Genomic DNA, 18,709 nt, shown 5'->3' with positions numbered 1-18,709 from the left:
CCATTCAAATGAAATTAAAAATGTTTACTACTCCTGCTTCACATCCCAACAACAAACTATGAGCTCTCTTTATGAGTTGTTCATTGTTAACAAACCATGGTTACTTAGGGTAGCTAGGTTCAATCAACATGACAATGCAATTTCAACAACAACCCACAGTTCAATGAGAACCAGCACTCAAAATATATACAAGCTTTTTTTGATGTCTGAACCCAGTCAATGTGAGCTTCTGGCTAGATTGGAGGAGCTTTCGTCTCAAGAACTGGAGGCTGTATGTAATCTAAGGACCAGAGTACAAGACTATGTTAGGATATATATAGGACAGATGCCTGTGCCTGAACTGATGTTTTCAAGAAAGAAGCCTGACAGAGCACATACTAGTAAGAAAATATGACTTTCTCAACCTTACTGAAAAATCAGAAGTGAATAAATCACCAGGCCCAGGTAGTATTCATCCTAGAGTTCTTAAAGAACTTAGATGTGAATCTCTCTGAGTCAGGGGAGGGTGACTTCACTTCAGGATTATAAAAAGATGAACAGCAACCAAGTATAAAAATACATAAAATACATAGCAAAATAAAATGCATTCAAAACAAAAATACAAATGTAAACCAGTACAGCTAAACATTTATAAAAACAAGCCAGGATTCACAATTACAAATTAGTCATAGCAGGACTTCTGGAATAAAATAATAGTACTGCTACTAGTAGTAATAATACCTTGTTTGTGCATGTGTAGCTTAGCTGAAGCTATAGGAAATTCCTGCAAACTGGAGTTCCCCACTGAAGGAGTTCCTGAATCTGGGTGCTCCTGCAGATAATGTCATGTCTCCAATACTCACCAGATGAGTCTGAATATAGGGAGACCACAATGACCTTAGATTCTCTGGGAAAGTATCTACATGCAAAGGCAATTCTTTAGGTAAGTGAGTTCTTGTCAGCTTCATGAGGACAACAAGAAAAGAAAAAAAGAAAAAGCATATACTTACATGAACACTTGGTGTTAAAGATGGAGCCTGAGTTGGCAAAAGCATTTTTCATTTTTTAAAAAGTTGAAAAGCATTACTCTAAATGGGGCAGGTCTGGACAAATTATTTTTTACAAACGTGTCGTGTTAGTTCACTTATTTCTGAGGCAGCTCTTCTCTTGGCCAGAGATCTATATTTACCTAACTCTTCAGACTGCCAAACCTTTCTTGCCAATAATAAGCAACAGGGAGAGGCTTTCATCTGGATCTTATTTTAGAGATCAAAGGTTTCATGAAATCATGGGCATCCACATTTATGCAATGAGATGCTGGGGTTACTCCCAAGCTTATGCTATTGTATGCAAAAGAGGAATTAAGCACAAGGAATGGTGGACACTTTCTGGCATACACGATTTCCAGGCTTCTTAAGGTGGGTAAGTCAGAAGGGCGTCGGAGCCTCGAGGGCTGCAAAGGGGCTCTGCTTGCCTGGGTGAATCACACATAGGCTTTTTGCCCTACAAAGGTCTGAGTGTTCCACCAAGGCATTGTGCTCCAGTGCTCATGAGCAGGACTGAGGCAAGCATGGTCTTGTTTCCATCCTGTGCTTCCCGAACCCCTGTGAGCTCTCCCACCATTCCCTAAATCCAGGAACTTCAGTGCAGCAGCAGGTGGATTGGGGTAAACCCAGGGCTCTGGTGGGGAATCCTTACTGGGATTCTTGGACGACCAGGTCTCCACTGAGGTCTCTGCGATGGATAATATCAATCCATGTCACCAGCAGGAGCATTCCCTTCATTGGGATCCGGTGAAGGCTGGTTGATTCCTCCACAGGAGTGGCTCCATGTCATACTTTACAGAGGGCCATTCTCTGGAGGGCAGTCTATTTCAAACCCTAAAAAAGGAGACAGGGGTCTTGCAGTTCTTTATCTCCAACGAGCACCTGGACAGCAGCCTGAGCAGCGGACACATCATCACCTGATCACAGTCTTCCCACTATGGCAAGATGGGTGCATTATATTTCTATTTAATGTATTGTAATTATATCTCAATTTGCATAACTACACATACAGCATATTTATTACATATTTATTGTTACACTTATATCCCTCCTTCTTTTCCTCTTTCAAGAAACACCTTTTAAGCAAACCATTGCCACCTATTGTCCTCTTCCTGGGTGATGTGCAAATAGCAAAACTTCCATCTACATCTGCTTCGGCCCCAAAGACAGTGTGTGACAGGAAGAGTGAGGCAGGGGCAGAGGCTTTGCAAGGGGCTTTGACTATTTAATGAGCATTCAGTTGGAATACTTGTAAAAGCACCAGTCCTTTCATGGCTAGCAGTGAGATATTTGTGCATTCCTACTGGCCAGAAAGGTTTTGTAAGGTTTGGGAAAGCCTTGGCCAGAGGAACACTCTGGATCCATCTCACAAATTATTATTACATGAGCCGGTATAGTATCAGTCTGCTGTCCTGGACCATCCTTGTCACTGCCGCTCTTCCCCCTGCTGCCTTCCCCCGTGGCCTTGATGTGGCAAGAGAGAAGGAGAAAGAGCAAGATCAGGAAAGTGTAAGAGAGCCAAGCTAAGCCAAGCCCACCTGTCAGGTGGGGGCATGTCTTTCCCCCACAGCAGTTCTTCTTCAGCAGGTGGTATGCAGGGTGGTGCTCTTGGATAATGCTGAAGGATGGTGCCAAAGGACACCAGTTTGATGGCACCAGTTCGATGCAGGTTCAGGTAACAGACCCTTTGCTGGGGGTGAGGACAATTATTAGAGGAATGTATTGTTTTATTATTTGTTTTATTAATGTACAGTTTATCTTATTGTATTTTATTGTAAACTGCTCAGCCCTTCAGAATGAATTAAACAATCTTAAAGATGGCACCAGGAGTGGATGTCCCTGGGCTGAATTTTATGAAGCCTTTGCTACAACTTTAACCCCATACCTTCAGGCACTATTTGATAGTATTCTAAAAGGGGGCATCATCTCAGTCTTAAAAACAAACATACTGGTAGTACTTCTTAAGCCAAAGAAGGACCCTTAATCCAGGATGTGAAATTCTTGTTGGTCTGTAGGATTAACTAACTTATTCCTGAATTTTCCAAATTATTCCAGGTGGATGCCTTGCTGATGCTACTCAAAGAGTCCTGAGTGTTATTTACAACTGTTGTAATACTAAGCTCTCCACTGCTTTCACTTGATGGCCTCTGACAGGGTTGTATACATGTTCCGTTTTTGGTGGAATTAGTATTTGGGGATAACTTTTTGCTACTTGTGGAACAGATTTATTCTGCTTCACAGGCAGTGGTACAACTTCAGCTTCCCCTAGCATTACTGTCTTCTCCAGTGAGCCTTGCCTTCTCAGGATGTGCCCAAGTTACAACAGACTCAGTTTCATCATTTTTGTTTCAAGAAAAAGCTCTGGTTTGATTTGATCTAGGACCCACTTGTTTCTGTTAGTCTAGGGTATTTGCAAAGCTCTGCTCCAGCACCATTTTTCAAGCACATCAATGGGTGCTTTCACATCTATACTGCACCTTCAGCATTAATTTCTCAGGCTAGTTTACAAAAAGTGAAAACTCCCATAAAAATACAGTGTCATAAAAACATTAATCATAAAACGGACATTTATATGTGTTGGGAAATATCACTTGTTTACCTTTGGACTTTGAACAAATGATCTTCTTCTGGAGCCTTCCTGGGCTGGTTTCTTGCAGTTCGCTTTTAACCCACAGAGCTGGCTGTGACATACAGACTGACTCCCCAGCTGACAGCCCTTGCTTGCCAGTTTCAGATCTGTTGTTGGGCTTATACTTCTTTGCTTATGGAAAAAGCTGAATCAGATTCTGTGGCAACATAATTCCACAGTTCACCTACACCCATGGATCTCAGTACACAAAAACCTGTAAGTGGTCAAACATAGAAGGAGGAAGGGAAGTGGGTAAATGAGGCAAAACTTACACAGGAGGAAAAGCAGATACCCTAATTTAGACCCGAGTCATGAAAGTGGCGGTTTTCCAGTCAAATAGGCTTAATTTTGCACAGTGAACTGGTGCTGTCAGCTTCTACCATGAGTATTGATTGCCAGAATGCCAATTATAGTATGTGTGAGCAAGTGATGGGAAAGCTGAAAATCTGTTGCCATGGTGCCCTGTTCACAGTGCACCTTGGACAGACAGACAGGCACAGCACCCATACTGTAATATTGCTGAAGCTAAGTAGGTATGGACCAGACTAGCAAGGGAGCTCAACCTAAATTTCCCTGGCCTTTCACAGGAAAAAAGTGGTATATAACTCTGAGTTTAAAGCATCTACTCCAAGCAGCCATCGTTTCTTTTCATAACCACAACAAAATCCACACAAAGGAGAATGCAGCTCCTTCTTAAAATTCCCTAGTATCTGAGCTGAGAGAACTTGTCCCTTGCTGAACAGTGCACTTAATCCTAAGATACCATCTGATCTGATTGCCACCTGCTAGCTGGGAGCTTTCAGCCTCCCTGGCCTAAGAGGATCCCATGCCCTGCTGGGTTGCTGCCAACAGGGTGGGAGGAATGATGGAGGCGGTGTCTGCTGCTCTGTGCTCCTTTTGTATGTTTCCCTCTGCATGAGACTTAGAGCCCATCTGCAGGAGTCACACTGCAGTCTGGGGCAGGGGTGCAGGACCAGAAAGGGCGCAGAACAGAGCAAATTATGGCTTCTCTTCTCCCTGCCCACCGGAAAGCCCCCTTTGGACCTCTACAAGGTTGAGCAAGTTCCGAAAGCAGGAACCACAGTTCTTATGACACTGGCTATGAAGGTTTGGGGTGAGAGAGATTTCAGTCTGGCTGGAGCATGCTGGGAGTTTTAAGCCCTTTTCTAGCTAAACATGCATAGCATTGTGTCTTAAAAGAATTAACCATTTAAATTAAATAATGCAATATTTGTATACACTCACACACACACAGTGCCCCCCAGCCTCCCAGTTTTGCAAAGTGATGGGAGAGTTGTTTTTCTTTTAAAGTTTTTAAAACCATGTTTAAGCATAATACCCCATTACACCCGTTTAATGTTTTAAGAAAAAATATAAAATAATTTTTAAAAACTCTTTCCAGTCACTACCATTATGCTAAAATGCTGGTGAATGGAATAGTTTTTCTCCATCATAAACTATATTGCATTAGAATAACATCAGGGTATAATGCTATAACATTTAAGTTCTAAATATGTTTATAACCAAAAAGCATTTGAGCACTACTTAAAAGGTTGACAAATGATAAAATAGTGCCTGCAGCACAGATCATACTGAACATGTGAACCTATAACAGATTAATCTGCCTTACAGGCAGGTTAAAACCATGCCTCTTTAAAAAATGAAGGAATTGCATTAAGAACATCTATACCTACAAAGATGGTGTCACTGTTTCATCCTAAGAAAAGGTTGGGCTTTCTGCAGTAAGAAGAGATGAGGGAAGCAGCACAGGGAAAACATGGGAGGAATACAAAAAGATGAAACTGTCACGTGAATCTCTTGTAAAATGGGAGTGAATGAGCCATGGTGATTCCACATAAAATCCATTGTCTGAAACAGTCCTGCAGCCTGAAATGATATAACCCAGCAAAAAACTGCAGCACTCTGTTTATGTGTTTTAGCTACTAGAAACACTACTTAAAGCACACAGTTTCATAATCTTCCTTTCTCATCTGGAAATTATCTATGTAGTGATCACTGTTCTTTCAAGTCTTTAAAGGATTGTTGTTATTACTATGAAAAACAACAGCTGTGTTGTTTTGTTTATAATTGTTTTCGAATTTCATTTTGTGGGACAGAAGTGATACCAAGTTATTTCAAGGAGTAATACAGTTCTCAGACACCATAATGCAACTGCTAAACATACCTTGATAGTTAAAAAGGAGAATTATTAGATGGTTGAGAATAGAAGGAGTTAATGTTTTTGCATTAACAGTAACCTCATTTGTGATGAAAAGGCATGGTAGCCATGGAAATTAGATGATAATTGGCTTTTCTTACTACTACTACTAGCATTTTCACTTTGATAACAGGGCATTATAAATGAGTATTTATAGTTTTTTCTATGCTTGTGCACCAATTTAAAAATACATCTCATTACACACAGTATCCAAGATATTGTTTTATTTTGGGGCTATGCCAGCTCTAATAAAGCAGGAACACCAAACAGTGGTTTGGTTTTTTTTTCTTTTGCTGATCCATATGTGCACATACACACACACATGCACACGAGATTGGATGCAAGCTGCCTTGAGTATATTTTTTAATGTTTGAAGGGAAACATTTAAATGGATTGCATCCAGACACAGTCATGCATAGAATAGATCCATTGATAGCAGCATGGTAAGTTAGTCATAACTAATCTAGGGCCCATTGACTTCAGTGGATGTACTATAAGGATTACTTACTCTGGATTTAACCCATTTAAAACAAAGAGTTACACTTAAAGAGCAAGAAACTAATTTACAGCTGGAGATTTGGAATAAACATTCCTTCTTATTTTGAAGTGGGATGGGAGAGATTAACCTACTGAAAATACCATTAAATTATCAGTAATAGCAGGCAAATGTTAGAAATGTCCTTTTTCATGTAACCATGTAAGTATACTGAAGACATTATATGAATACTGAATCAGAATATACTATCTGGAGTGTATAATTAAAGACAAAGTATTTATTAACAGAAGTCACTGTTGTGTATGCAAATATCTGGCTTCTGTTTCTTTGGGGCAATGCAGAAGCAGGAATAGGGTGATACAAGAATTTAGTTTTGTTAGCTTTTGCTTTTCTCGCTCTGCAACCCTAAATGTTAGCAGGAGCACAGTTGTCTGGAAAAGCTTGCACAACTCCAAGTCAGTGCATACATTCAGAAAAAAAATTAAGAGAAAAAATGTGCACCTTAAAATGCTTTTAAAAGATTTTTGTAACTTAATCTGTAGGAAAAGGTGGTTGTTTGAGCACACATGTTCAAAATTTTGTTCTGAAATGTGCATTTTTCTCTTGAATAACAGGAAAAGCAGATTGCAATCAGAGAGAGAGAGAGTGGGAAGTGTAGGGAAACTTAGCTCACTGTATCATTTCTACTTCCCAACCAGCATTTCCCTGACTGGAACCCAAAATTCAGGTTTCCCACAGCAATACTGAAGGAGCCTGATTAGCTTAACTAACATTATTTAGTTCTAGCTTAACTAACGCTATTTACTTTTGTAGAAAGCCACTTGCTTGAAAGCTTGGTTAGCTCAATTAATATCATTTGCTTTCTGTATAACTGTTTGCTTTGGAGAAGAAAAAGGAGGGGGCTAAAGAATGTAGATAAGGTAAGACAAAGGGGGTAGTGTAAAGAAGAGGACCCCCCAGACAAAGGGGTAGTGTGAAGAAGACAACTCCCTACGCAAGGCCTGGCATGCTGTGATCACGCTCTGTCTGTGAAGGGATTGGATGGAGAGAGCCTCTTCCCCAAGGACAGGCATGCAGTGGACATGCAGACCCTGTAAGGGGATTGGGCAAAGGGTCAGGCAGACCCTGGGAGGTGATTGGATGAGGGAACAATGGGGGTGAGATTGTGTGGGGGAAAAAGTAAGAAAAGCTATAAGAAGGATGTGTTGATGGAATGTGGGGTGTTGTTGCTTCCTGCCTGTGTACTGGGAAGCTGACACCTGGTTGCTTTTCTCAGCTGAATCAAAGAACCAAATGAATCTCCGCCTTGCTGAACCTTATTGGCATTTGATTTAGAGGTCTGTAGGTCACCTGGCTAGCAGGGACATCAATATTTTCTGGCGCCCAATGTGGGGCTCGAGGGCTGTGTTGCCCCGCCAGAGAAAGAGCCCCTCTTTTGGGGACTTGGCCTTCGGATGAACTACGGCTGGAAACCGCGGGTGCCCCTCCGAGGCCTCAAAGCGCGCTCCAACATTCCTTTGGTTGGGAGGCCTGGGGGTGGGGGGGCTGCGGCAGGCACCGGTCAGTTCAAGCCCAATGCCTTTGGAGATTCAATGAGGGATTCAATCTTCTGAACACCCTGGCGTGAGTAGATCTGCTCTGGGAAATCTGGTTCTGGGGAAAGAAAAGGGGGGAGGGTTGTGTGCATGTCTCATGGTATGCTCTGTCTGGGGAATATCAGGTTCAGGTTCGGGACAGCCATTTGAACGAGGGGCGACAGGCCGGCCCTGACTCTAGATTTACTTTTAGAGGCAAGAAACTCATTTGGCTGTCCCTGGAATGGGTAACCAGAACAGTTTGTTGGGGGGAAAAAATTAAAAATCCCCCCTATACCCTCCCCATGTGCTCTGGAAGTTTCAAGCCAACTTTTGTGCTCTCCCCTTCTTCATGTCTTTTCCTTGTCAGAAACTGGGAACACTGTTTTAACGTCTTGCAAGTTTTCCAGCCTCTTCCATCTGCCTTACAGCCCTCCTAGGTAGGAAAAATTTCCTTCCTGTTAGATTAAATAATTGCATTTGAAATCCCGGGGGGGGGGGGTGCTGACGGGCAGATGAAAGATGGAGATGTATATATGTGTGTGTACGGTTGAAAATTTGCTGGTAAAGTCTTGGAAATTTGAATGGTTATGTTTAGCAATTAGCCTGAGCAGTAAAAATTTTTTCTGGATTTTGTGCGTGTGTCATGTGAGAATGAGTGTGCATTTGACAGGAATTCCTTGATTCAAGGGGTGCTTGGTATGAGTAAGAATTTTAAGAGTTTTAGTAAATGGTGATTGGGTACTTTTTCAAAAAAAAAAAGGGGGGGGAAGAAAAGTGTAAAGAAAAGAAAAAACAAATGAACAAGAGAGCGATGGTCTTGCTAAGAGCACTCCCATTATTTAAAGAGACAGTAACTGCAGCCTCTTCTCTGAGTTTGGTCTGGCCAACTGAATTCAGGGGAATTTGTGCTGGAAAATTTGGATTTCTTGACTCTGTGGGCTTGGCTATTCCACAGAGCCAAGAAAGGGGGGATGCTCAGGCAAGGAAGTACCACCACTTTGTGAGTACTGCAGAAGCAGCACACACAAAGCCTCTGAGCACGTGCAGAGTTCAAAGCACTTTGGGAGGTTGGAGCAGCCCTGTTTTCAGCCACAGATTGAGGGTGGGCTTTCATTAGTTCTCAAAAGAAATCTTGATGTCTAAATATATATGTATATATATATGTGTATATATATATGTATATATAAAAGAGGTTCTATGACTGAGGCAAGGAATTTGAGGTTCTTTGAGTGTTCAAAGCTTGTATTGCGTCAGAGAAAAAATTCTGCCTGGGAAGGCATGGGTTAAAACAGATGCTTAAGCATCCACAATGAGGAGGAGCTAGGGGAAGTTCTTTCAAGGAAGAAAAAAAATCTTTTTATGAACATAAGCACTGGTGTTCATCTAAGTGCTCAAGCATTGATTATTTGTTGAAATGTATAGGAGTTCAGGTTTGTTTGTACTCACTATGGGTTGGTGCATTTTGTATCCATGTATGTGACTGCACTGGACAAGTGTGGGGAGAGGATCAGGGCTCTGGGAGCCTGGTTTTAGAGGCACTGCAGGGACTGACAGGACTCCTACATAGAGGGGCCAGGTATCAGGGAAGATGGGAGGAAGGAGGAGGCTGGGGACTCCAAAGAAAGGAAGCAGTGGGAAGGAGTTGAGGTGTATGTACACCAATGCTAGGAGCATGGGTAATAAGCAGGAAGAGCTTGAAGCTCTCCTGGGAATAGGAAGGTATGACCTGGTGGGAATCACAGAAGCTTGGTGGGATGAAAGGCAAGACTGGAATGTGAACAAAGAGGGGTATCATCTTTTTAGAAATGACAGGAAGGGATAGACTAATAGAGAGGAGCTGATAGATGGAGTACAGATTAGGGGAGCTCTGGCTGCGAGTCATCACTCCATCCTTTGCTTTGAGATCAGGGGACTGGGGACATGCAGCAGGTCGAGCACTAGAAGCTGGGACTTCAAGAGGACCAACTTTGGCCAACTGAAGGCCAGATGGGGGAAAGTCTCCTGGGATAGGTTACTGGAAGGTAAGTGAGTTGAGGAGGGGTGGATGGCACTCAAAAGGGAGGTTTTGGAGGTGCAAGCCTTGACGATACCTCTAGTGAGTAAGGCGGGGAGGCGGAGGAGAGCGTCGTCATGGATGCGAAAGGAGGTGGATAGAGGGATTAGATGAAAGAGGAACCTGAATAGGAAATGAGTACTGGGGCAAATAGACAAAAGGGTAGCAAAAGGGACATGGGGAATTACAGACCTGTTAGCCTTAGGTCCATTGTAGGAAAAACAATGGAAAGGCTCACAATACGGAGAGATCTGGTGATGCTAGATAGGCAAGGGAGGCTGGAAACCACGCAACACGGTTTCCACAAAAACAGGTCCTGCCAGACAAAACCTTGTGGAATTCTACAACAAGGTTTCGAGATGGCTAGATGGAGGGGATGCAGTGGATGTGGTATACCTGGATTTCAGCAAGGCCTTTGACAAAGTGCCCCATGATATCCTGCTTGAGAAACTGAGGAGCAGGTACTCCAGTTCCAAAAGAATTTGGACAGACTATGGAAGTGGGCAGGAAACAGGAAGTGGGCAGGAAACAACATGATGATGTTCAAGTGGATTATGGCCCCTTTTGGGCAGGTGCTTTGACAATGGGAGAATTTGGGTCTGTGGAGTCCCCGCTGACTGCAGCAGAGGTGAAACCTTTTAGGCAGGGACTACAAGCTATTTTTGTTTGTTTGTCTGTTTGCTTGCTTGCTTGTTTGCTTGTATTTTGTTTTCTGGTGAAGAATTGAGTTTGATCTAACAGGCAGCTAGAGATGTTTGGAATAGAGAAAATCTCAACAGAGCAGGAGATGCTCTGTGCTGGCTTCTAGAAGGGAGAGTTGGGAGTTATTAGAGTTATATGACCCGGGGAATCAAAGAGGCAGTACCTCAGTCCCTTAATGTACATAAGACTTTGTCTTTGGAATAAAAGAAATATGATACTCCATCTGAGTGGCTGGAAAGACTGAAGCAACAGATGCAAAATAAATAAATAAATAAATTGGGCAATTGGATCCAGGAATCCAGCCCATCAGATAGATATTGCTGAAGTGCTAGTTTGCAGGGAAGGCAGGGGAGGATATTAAGCAGAACAGAAGTTGCAGAAGTTAGATGGAAGAGAGGCAAGGATGTTGGAAGATTTGTTGAGAGAGGAACAGAAAGTGTATGCGATAAGAGAGGATGAGGAGAAATTGAGTTTATGGCTCAGAGAATGGAATGCAATGGCATTAGAGGAAAGGTAGAAGAAGAGGTCGAGGAAGAGGATTTCAGCCCGCACCTAAAGAGGGGCGAATGAGTGAAGGATTAAGCGCAGGATGCTATTCATGTGGAAAGGTTGGGCACTTTAAATGAGAGTGCTCTGAGTGAGCTGAAGGGAGAGGAGAGGTTAGTTTCTCTCATGAAGATGGACAAAGATTAGGAAGTGGAACCATTTGGGAAAGACATGGTATTTATGGTAGGCTCTGGAGCTACCTGCTCCACAATGAATATGATTCCAGATGGAATGCAGTTGGGTAAAAGGAGAATTGATGGCTCAAGGAATGGGAGGTAATCTGGTAAAAGTGAAAATATTTGAACCTGCTCAGGTAAAACATGAACATGGTGAAACCGTTGTGTGATTTTGTACTGGGGGAGGAAATTTGTCACTTGGCAGGGAGAGATCTCCTAGCCAGACTGGGATTTTTGGTAAAAGATGTTGAAGGGGAGGTAGAGACAAAGCTAATGAAGAGGACCGATTCTGATTTATCTCTAAAACCACAGGCAGCTGGTGCTTGTGAGGCCTGGAAGAAAAATTGAGCACGTTGTGAAAAAAAATGGGAGAGGGGAGGCATGATGCCTCTCCCTGCAAGAATTTATTGCATTGGACTCGAAAGTGAGCAGGCCATAACTTAACAGAAAAAAAAGGGCAGATGCCACTGTGACAGGTTCTGCCTGGGGTTGTGTTTATCTTTTTGTGTGTTTTTAACAACCATTTGCTACCTCTGAGTTGTATTATTAAAAGAATCAGAATCCTAGTTTTTCCAGAGGATTCTGAAAAGGTGATAAGTTTGTTTCAAAGCACTAATTGGACTAATGCCAGAAGGACAGAATGTATTTGAATAAAACAAAACTCCAGGAACTAGGTTTCAGGTTAAATGTTAGAAGATAATCTCTGAGGGTCCGGAACCCCCAGAAAATGGGACGGGTTTCATGGGAGGTGGTTGAGGTCCATCAGTGAAGAAGTTTGGACAACCACTTGTTGTGGATTATAGGAACAGAGTTGGCTGAGACGGGGTCAGACTAGATGACCAGGGGAGGACCCTTTTTGACTCACTTTGTTTCTATGTGGGAGAGGACCATCTCTGTAATAAGAAATTGTGAAAAACTGTGTTCTCATTGACAAGTCCATCTGAAAGCACATTTTTCTTCAGGTTAGGTAAGCAGTAAGTTTGTGCAACACAAGTTCAGCAAAGGGTTTCTTTGTGTGCATTTTGGCATTGACTGGATTGGTGTCAACAACCAAAAACATTTTCTTCTTGAGACTGTGCTAAAGAGACTTAAAAAAAAAAAGACATAGACTTTACATCTTGAGGTTTCTCTCCAAACTGATGTGGATCTCTGCCACTGCCTACAACTTCTCTACAGCCCTGGAAGGAAAAGTCAGCTGTGTCTAACCACCCTTGCTCAGGGAAGAAGGGAACTCACCCACCTTTCTCTCAAACATTGGTTAGGGACTTGCCTAGATGGACCAGAGACTTTAATGCTGTTCTTACTACAGTACATGAACAACCTTTTAATTGCCACTGAAGTCACAGACTTCACATCTGCTGGATTTCATTGGGTCACCACACATAAGATGCAAACCACACAAAAACGACTAGCTGGCCAGTAGTACTCCTTTTCTGAGCCCAGAGTGGCCATGCTGGCTGTCCAGCAAGGCCAAAGCAGTCATGCCTGTTTTACTGACTGCAGTGTGTGAAGCTGTGGCCACTGGCTGGTTGCTGCCTATGGCTTGCCATGACACAAGGGAAGGGGGACTGCCTGCTTACATCAGCCGGCTCGCCTGAGACTGGACTGCCTGAAGACCACTGATGCCGAGGGAGGACCACGCCTAGGTGCCCCTCGCTACACAGCAGTGAGATCAGTGGGACTGCCTACATGGGAATGTTGCACCAGGCTGAGGAAGTTCCAAAAACCACAAGGAGACCGAAGGACCATGGAGCCTGTGGAGAACCTGAAGTTCTTGTTCAAACTCCAACCCTGCAAGGGAGGACCAGTGACATAACAGACCAGGACGAGAAGAAGCTGACATCAGGGTCAGCCAAGGGCTCACAACTGGAGGGGGCAAGGAAGAAGAGCCTCGAAGAAATGCAGCCTATCGGGGACTAGGTTCGGGTTCTGGCTTGAAGACTTAGACCAAAGAGACTAGCATTTGCCTAATGCTAAGTAGCCTAGATGATAATGCTGAAGGAAAAAGGGGGAGTTTCTTGAAGTTATTATTCTGGCTGTCTCTGTGTACTACTGTTAATTTTGTTACTCCCTTCTATACCGTTTGTCCTTGTAGGAAGGAAACAGTGGATTTCCTAATTTTTCAGTTTTCCCTTTTAGAGTACTGCCTCGTTGTGTAATAGAATGTGTATGCTTTAGTAGCGCTGGGGAAAACCCAGCATGAATTTCTTACACCTGGAACATGTTATATGTCTGGATTCACACCAAGGACCAGGTAAAACAGACATGCAGGTTACAGGAGGGCAGGCACATGCTGTCCCAGATCAGCTAAAGGAAAGAAATCATATGTGTTCCACAGGTCCCTAGGGAAAACAAGTTCCATGTGAAGCCACTGCAGGTAAGGACCACTGAAAGCACTCTACCAGTTGGGGTGATGATGGTGGACTAGCAACATCCTTACAGCCAATTGGCACATGCTGGAATAGGTTCCCTGTGTGTGTGTGAGAGAGAGAATTTGGTGCAGTAGCTGGCATGTGGTTTTGTTTCTGCTAAACTGGAAAAGCCGTAGCCTGCAGTTGGATGGCCAGCCACATGTGGATGCTGACAGCTATGCATTATTCACACAAATGGGGCTAGTAAGTGCCACTTGGTACAGCCTGGAATCTTTGGAGGGCTGTTCCGAGATTGGAAACAAGTTCTGTTTATGCTGATGTGTGCCTTTGTTGGACTTATGCTCCTTCCTTGCTTAATTCCCATAATTCAGTCTATAGTAACTTGCACTATTGAAGGTATGATGGTGGTTACAACCAACCCAAAGAAACCTGATGACCCGGCAAAAACCCTGGTACTCAGATGTGTCCCAAGGGAATGCTCTTCCTTGCTTCAATGACAACCCATGGAGGCCACCTCCAGGGTTGCATATATGAAAAGGGAGGAAATGAAGGAGCCTGATTAGCTTAACTAACATTATTTAGTTCTAGCTAAACTAACGCTATTTGCTTTTGTAGAAAGCTGCTTGCTTGAAAGCTTGGTTAGCTCAATTAATGTCATTTGGTTTTTGTATAACTGCTTGCTTTGGAGAAGAAAAAGGAGGGGGCTAAAGAATGTTGATAAGGTAAGACAAAGGGGTAGTGTAAAGAAGAGGACCCCCCAGAGAAAGGGGTAGTGTGAAGAGGAGGACTCCCTACGCAAGGCCTGGCACGCCGTGATCACGCTCCGTCTGTGAAGGGATTGGATGGAGAGAGCCTCTTCCCCGAGGACAGGCATGCAGTGGACATGCAGACCCCGTAAGGGGATTGGGCAAAGGGTCAGGCAGACCCTGGGAGGTGATTGGATGAGGGAACAATGGGGGTGAGATTGTGTGGGGGAAAAAGTAAGAAAAAGAAAAGCTATAAGAAGGATGTGTTGATGGAATGTGGGGTGTTGTTGCTTCCCAGCTGAATCAAAGAACCAAATGAATCTCCGCCTTGCTGAACCTTATTGGCATTTGGTTTAGAGGTCTGTACGTCACCTGGCTAGCAGGGACATCAACAATACAGAGCTGCAATAGTGCGCAGGGGAGTTTCTGGGAGAAAGTGGCATGTTGGTAAATGAGTAAGAATCCTTCCTTCCGTTCATGGCTGGTCCTGTTATGCAGCGAAGTATAACAACACCTGCACTATGCAGGGCAAGGACACAAGCAAAGGCTGGGACTGGGTTTCTGAATGGTGCAAAAAGACTTTTTCAAGTGCTGACGTTAGCAGGGGACGGGGCATTTGGGCTCCACAGGCAGCAAAATGCCTTGGGGTGGCACTGCTCCTGCATGTCACTACTAATCGTCTTTAATCCTGTCTCCTGTTCCCACACCCACCACTTTCCCAGAGCAGAGTGGTATTGAGAAGGACACTTTAGATCACATAAGTGCTAGTGGTATATTTGTATAAAGAATGCATGCAACACCTTGGTTTGATCATTTTGATACACTTGAATACTGTATTTGAAAGTATAGAGGTCAAATCCATATTGCTGTCAGTAGTATTTGCATGAGAGGAAATTAAAGATAAATACCCAATGAAGCAAGCAAAAAGACGAACTGACACAATGGGCAGGTTAGCGTGACACAACAAGCAATGGGAGGATTTGGGTTTTTTTAATCTTTGTTAATCTGCTGTGTCATCTGAACTCCATCATGGTATTTCAGCACAGCACACTGTGCTTTTAGAAACCACAAACAGGAATAATAGTTTGTTGTATGGTATCTTGGTACCACAGCGCCTTAATGTGTTGTCTGGAAAACACAGCTCATTGTAGAACCAAGGCCAACACCATAGAGCCACCTAGCAAGAGCGCCCGTCACTGCTCTTGTGAGGTAAGTAGCCGGAGTACCACTGCAGTTTTGCCACACTTTGCCTGTCTCCTGCCCTAAAGATGATCTTTGGGGCAGAAGTGGATGATCAGCTAGTTGGCACTGGGAAAGGAGTAGTGTCACTCAGCTGATTCCTCTACTGCCCCTCCCATGCAAGTGCTGCTGGGATATCACCTGGAGGACTGAGAGGGAGGGAGATGGCGGGAGGGAGAGTTACCGCAGTGAGCCTGATCATCTGTAAGGTGCATCTACTTAAAAAATTGTGACGCATGGAAATTATAGAGTCACGTGTAGTGTAGTGTGAACCCAGCCAATAACAAAGCTGTCATTCATATTTCCATAAAACTGACTTATTGTACTAAGTTAGACAATTGATCAGTTGGTTAATCAATTTGATCAACTGTTGATTCTGACTGGCAGAATTTTTCCAAGATCTTTGCTAGGAGACCCACCTAGTAGTGCTACTGAAGTTCCTTTCTCCTGGAGATTGGACATGGGACTATCTACATCTAAATCATGCGTACCAGAACTGAACTAGTGCTCCTTTCCAGATGTTTTCTGAAGATAAAAAAATCAGCTTGCCATCATCAGAAAGAAAGGAAGATTTAAACCACTGACCCTATCACTATAACAATGAAAGCACCACATGAAGCCCAAACCCCATGTATCTTGTTTTTTATTTTGGGTAAGTAAACATGCTTAGTATCACTGTGCAAGTCTAGAATTGAGACCAGGGCGGTGATGCTAACCATTTAGCTGAAATAGCTTCAGTGGAACTTAACAGGGCTTTTGACAGGCCTGTGTTTCTAAGGATTGCTGTTTCATTGCTAGCCAAACTCTTCCAGGACCCTGCTTAGTAAGCACTGGCTAGCCACCATTTCTTGGACTAAATTCTTCCATTTGTAAAATGGGAGTAGTTATGATTTCTTCATTTGGGTCAGAAGACAATTAAATATGAGTAAAGAAGACTTTGGCCCATTTAGAGACATACATAGGCCTAGATGCTTGAAAAAAGTCCTGTGCATGCAATTCCAGTTTCAATCAATGAAACTGGCAAGTGTTTCATCAAACATAATGTTGCACAATGCTATTTTAATGTATTAACTGCTCTACAAGTACTTTCATGTGGCATAAAATCAACCAAGTTAGCTACACCCATAATTATCCAGATTCTTAGCGTTCACATCTGAAAGCATTTGTCCTTTGATAAATACACTGTGGTTGCTTGGCTGGCCCCTTGGTAGCCTTGTGAGAAATATGAAGTAGGACTGATCAGATAAATATAACCCAGATGGAGTGAGATGCATAGCAAGCAAGGTTAGTCAGGCTCCAAAAGGGAAGGGTGATTGGCTTGAGATCCTAGTCTAAAGTGCAGTGCTTGGGTTTGATTAATTTTATATAGTTTAGTTCTAAATTGCATAGCAGAGACTGACTTGGTACCAATATAATGCATGGAAGTCCACTTATGCAAAAGCACCTCTGTGCATTTTTTCTTTCCCTCCTCCTGGTTCTGGTCCTTTGGGGGAAATCTGTTTTATCAGTGGTTTTCCTTCCTCTGACAAAACATCACGATTAGATACAACCTTAAAGCAGTTATTTTTCTTTATCATTTATTTTAGTAATATTAACATTGAGCCCTTATAGGAGGGCTATAAATCAGGAGGAACAGGAAATTCAAACAAAAGAGATGTGAAAAAACTTCTTTTGCAATCACACTCAAGTTGAATAATCCACAGAAGAGAAGAGAAACTTAGATGTTTTATTTTAAGTCTTGGCCTGAGTTGGTAACAATATTTATAGCCAACTGTTATTGTGGGTGTCTGGCAACAGTAGTTTACACTCAGACATCAATCTTCAACTTTTTCCCTGAAAACTACTAGATGTGTGGTGATGGCTCCAGTTTGCTAGAATTGCCACCAATGCTCCTTGTTCGGGCAATAAATCAATCAATCCCTCTGTAAGTTAGAAAAAGAAATAAGACATGCTTCCCTTGTTGGCTGTATTTTCCATTACATCAATGAATCAGAAATGAAAACTAAATGGAAATATTTTGAGAGCACTATTTAATTCTGAGGAGATAATTGGGGTCTATGCATAATTGATACAGCTGAATAGACATGGTGTATGGGGTTTTAAGCAGGAATGGAATAGGAAATTAGAGTGTCCCATTCTGCCTAAACAGTAGATCACAACTTTGGAATCTATCTCAGGTACATTTACAGATCTTAGGTTGTGTCTTATTCAGCAAAAGCTGTGTTTGTGTCTTCTGGACACCATGACTCTTTAATAAAGAATTGTCTATTTGGGCAAAATGTTTTTAGTGAAGAGCAGTAACGCTTCTTCTAAATGTATTCTTTAGCAATGCCCAGTAGTTAATTTTTTTTAGGAAAACAAGATTATACCGATAAATTTTGTACTGGAACTGTCTTTAATATTCACTGATGACCATGGTAAATTATTTACAATCTTCACAGAAATTAATGAACTGTCAGCATAAATGGAGGTTCTGCACCCTTTTGACAGCTAAAGCTTTTGACAGTTATTACAAGATGGGAGGGTAAATGCTTACCTCCTATAGAGTAATGGATTGAAGGCCTTATAATGCTCTCAATATATGAATAAGCGGCTTATACACACCACCTTCAAACGGATTCTTACTTGGCTACCTGGTCCGCTTTTGTTGATGGCTATGTATAGTTGCTAAGAATTTGTATTTTTACACATACGCATTTAAGATACTGTATATTCCTTGCTATGGATAATTCATGTATCGATGGTTAAAAGATTAGATAAAATATTAAAAAAGGCTTTGAGTCAAAGAAATGATTTCCAGATTCTATGAGATGCTAAATGAGATAAACTTTACCAAAAAAAAAAAAAAAAAAAAGCTATTTTACAGAAGGCATGAACCTATGTTGTCTGACTTTGATATACCTAAGCCTATGAACTTGGAGGCTTGTGTG

The 18,709-nt window shown here is 42.5% G+C and overlaps 2 long non-coding RNA genes across 2 annotated transcripts in view; both read left to right on the top strand.

The window, feature by feature from the left end:
- The window catches only part of LOC123017195, a 77,359-nt gene that overhangs the window by 4,947 nt on the left and 53,703 nt on the right, over nt 1-18,709 (top strand). The gene's annotated exons all lie outside the window — the stretch shown is intronic.
- LOC123017194 lies at nt 3,657-17,676 on the top strand. Its single transcript, XR_006413549.1, has 3 exons — nt 3,657-3,671; nt 8,716-8,721; nt 13,965-17,676. It is a non-coding gene; the product is annotated as an uncharacterized LOC123017194 (long non-coding RNA).

Source organism: Varanus komodoensis, unplaced genomic scaffold (assembly GCF_004798865.1).
Source record: "Varanus komodoensis strain SLA01 unplaced genomic scaffold, ASM479886v1 scaffold9, whole genome shotgun sequence".
Lineage (NCBI taxonomy): Eukaryota > Metazoa > Chordata > Lepidosauria > Squamata > Varanidae > Varanus > Varanus komodoensis.
This window is presented reverse-complemented; position numbering and strand designations above follow the sequence as displayed.